The sequence below is a fragment of the Ursus maritimus genome (genome assembly GCF_017311325.1).
Source record: "Ursus maritimus isolate PB19 chromosome X unlocalized genomic scaffold, ASM1731132v1 scaffold_X1, whole genome shotgun sequence".
NCBI classification, from domain to species: domain Eukaryota; kingdom Metazoa; phylum Chordata; class Mammalia; order Carnivora; family Ursidae; genus Ursus; species Ursus maritimus.
This window is the reverse complement of record NW_024423319.1, coordinates 102,427,544-102,431,462: the sequence shown is the minus strand read 5'-3', so window position 1 is coordinate 102,431,462 and position 3,919 is coordinate 102,427,544.

Here is a 3,919-nt window from a genome sequence, read left to right as displayed (position 1 = left end):
TGAATTTATGGGACTTCATCAAGATTAAAAGTTTCTGCACAGCCAAGGAAACAGTCAGAAAAACTAAGAGGCAGCCCATGGAATGGGAGAAGATATTTGCAAATGACACTACAGATAAAGGACTGGTATCCAAGATCTACAAAGAACTTCTCAAACTCAATACACGAGAAACAAATAAACAAATCAAAAAATGGGCAGAAGATATGAACACACACTTTTCCAATGAAGACATACAAATGGCTAACAGACACATGAAAAAATGTTCAAAATCATTAGCCATCAAGGAAATTCAAATCAAAACCACACTGAGATACCACCTTACGCCAGTTAGAATGGCAAAAATAGACAAGGCAAGAAACAACAATTGTTGGAGAGGATGTGGAGAAAGGGGATCCCTCCTACATTGTTGGTGGGAATGCAAGTTGGTACAGCCACTCTGGAAAACAGTGTGGAGGTCCCTTAGAAAGTTAAAAATTGAGCTACCCTATGATCCAGCCATTGCACTACTGGGTGTTTACCCCAAAGATACAGACGTAGTGAAGAGAAGGGCCATATGCACCCCAATGTTCATAGCAGCATTATCCACGATAGCTAAATCGTGGAAGGAGCCGAGATGCCCTTCAACAGATGACTGGATTAAGAAGTTGTGGTCCATATATACAATGGAATATTACACAGCAATCAGAAAGAATGAGTTCTCAACATTTGCTACAACATGGACGGCACTGGAGGAGATAATGCTAAGTGAAATAAGTCAAGCAGAGAAAGACAACTATCATATGATTTCTCTCATCTATGGAACATAAGAACTAGAATGATCAGTAGGGGAAGAAAGGGATAAAGAAAGGGGGGGTAATCAGAAGGGGGAATGAAACATGAGAGACTATGGACTATGAGAAACAAACTGAGGGCTACAGAGGGGAGGGGGGTGGGGGAATGGGATAGGCCAGTGATGGGTAGTAAGGAGGGCACATATTGCATGGTGCACTGGGTGTTATACACAACTAATGAATCATCGAGCCTTACATCGAAAACCGGGGATGTACTGTATGGTGACTAACATAATATAATAAAAAATCATTATAAAAAAAAAAAAAGAAATAACAGGTTGAACAGATAAAAATAACACTAGCAAATAGATGCTGTATCTAATGGGTGCATCTAAAATGATTTAAAAGCAAAAGTATGAATCAATTTGTGCCATGATAATAATACTAGGCAATATAGAATTCTTAAAGAAGAAAAAACAAAGGGCATGTTATAAAGAGCACTGTTCATACTGAGAAAATTTTGTGATTAATATTCAGCTACTGAGTAACAAAATGTTGAAAATAGGAAATACAGACTGCAAGAACAAAATTAAGGGAAACAATGAATGAGAAACTGAATTTAACCTACCATGAATAGCTAATGAATAGTTCACATAATCTTCGGAGTAGTTTACCATATAATCTAACAGGAAAAAGTGTAGTAACATGATTGGTATTGTCTCATTTTGAATTCCCCCAGAAGCAAGTCTTGAGACAAGAAGTCCAGTGAAATGTATTTATTAGGGGAGACAAGGAACACAAGCAGGGAAGAGAAAAGGTGGACAGTGAAAGGAAAGCATCCCATACAGGGTGCATAATTAAACTACCTGTCACTGATTAATCACACAGAAAAACTCTGGAAAATGGTATAAAATATGACCAAATTTTCCCACCAAAGGGAGGGAGGCAGGTAGAGTGTTTATATACTGTATCCCAGCAGTCTTCAATTCAGAGTTGTGAAGTATGTGTTAATTCAGAGCTTCTGGACTATTCATGGGAACAGAATAGGCTTCTAAGATTCCAGTACAACTCTGTGTCAGAGAGCTATGGACACTTGCAGCTGGAAGTTCAAAGGTGCACAGTGAAAACTGTAAGATCTGAGGGATAGGAGCAGGGCACTATAGAATAAGGTGACTGCTAAAATTGAGCATATGTTAGATCACAAAGGAAATTAAAATGCATTTAAGAATGGAAAAAAAAGCCACATTTTCTGACCACAATGGTGTAATATTTAAAATTAAGGAAGAAAAAATCTAAAATTATCTCAAAATATTTAAGAATTAGAGACAAAACACTATTATACAACTCTTAGATTAAAGGAGAACTACAAATCAAAACTACACAATACAGAGATAATAATGATAAAGGACATGTTTTAAAAACTAAAGCTAGGGGCGCCTGGGTGGCTCAGCCGTTAAGCGGCTGCCTTCGGCTCAGGGCCAGATCTCAGGGTCCTGGGATTGTGCCCCGCATCGGGCTCCCTGCTCCACTGGGAGCCTACTTCTTCCTCTCCCACTTCCCCTGCTTGTGTTCCCCCTCTCTCTGGCTGTCCCTCTCTCTGTCAAATAAATAAATAAAATCTTAAAAAAAACACAAAAAACAAAAAACTAAAGCTAATCTAAGTAAAAAAAAAAAAAAATGAGAGTCTCAAACTCATATACCCCTAAATAAGAATAGTATTTTTTTAAATTGTTACATTTTCAATATTAAAAGTTTTTGGGGAAAAAACCTAACATACAGATATGGAAAAAACAAAGTAAAATTTTAAAGTCTTAAATCAGTAGTATTATTAAAAATCCAAAACCGGTTAGTTTATGTATTTTTAAATGATAAAATGACACTAGATCAATTTATGAAAAAGGATAAATTGCTATGATAACAAAATTAAAAATGAGTAAAGGAAAAAACAAAGAAAATTAAGATACATATCAAATTCTTTAAAACTAACTGTGCAAAATTCTCTGAAAACCAGGATTAAATGTATTGTATTACAGAAATAACATAAATTACCAAAATTAGCCCCAGAAGAAATGGAAAATCTAAACAAGCCAGTAATTTCATGCAAATTAATTCTAAAATATTTGATAAAAAACCTCACTAAAAACTGAGAGGCCCAGATGGTTTCATAGTAAATAAACCAATAATTTAATTCCAATGCAATTAAAAATTTTCCAGAGCAGTAATTCAGGTGATGCTTAAAAATATTTCTTTGATACCAGAAAAATACTGATAACAGAATTCAAATGAGTATAATTTATTAATATCAATACTCAGGTAAGAAATCAAATATTAAAAAGAGAAGACACTGGTATTTTAAAATAACTATATAGCTTTAGGGCAAGGATTTTACATGTTTTGTTTATTTGAGTCTCTAGTATCTGGGAAAATATCTGCTACATTTTAGGCACACAGTAAGATTGATGGTATGAATGAATAATGACAGGAATGCAAGGGTGGTTCAGAATTGGCAATTCTAGTAAATACATACTGTAATATATAAAATACATATATAACATATAATGTAATACATGTATTACATAATACATATATAATATATATATATAATTTAAGTAAATCAGAGGAAAAATGCATGATTATCATGTTGCATTAAAAACACACATAGAATAATAATCAGTACTCATTTTTTAATTAAAATATACTTGACATATAACATTGTATAAATTTAAGGTATACAATGTATTGATTTGATACATTTATATATTGCAATATGATTACCACTATAGAGTTAGCTAATATCTCTATCACATCACATAATTACCATTCCTTTTTTGTGGCGGGAACAATTAAGATCTAGTCTCGCAGCAACTTTGAAGTTTATAATACAGTAGTGTTGTCTATAATCACTGTGCTGTGCATTAGATCTCCAGGACTTATTTATGTTGTTTAAGGGTATAAACCTGGAACAAGTAAATAAATATATCTTGCAGTCTTGATTTTTAATAATTGTCTATATTGAAAATCAAGGAAAGCATCATGCTTAATGAAAAAACACTATTTATTTAGATACTCACAAGTAGTTTTAATACGGACAGTTTTCCACACCATGTGCCAAAAAACACTAGAATAAATCCATGAAAATTTGGAAAAAC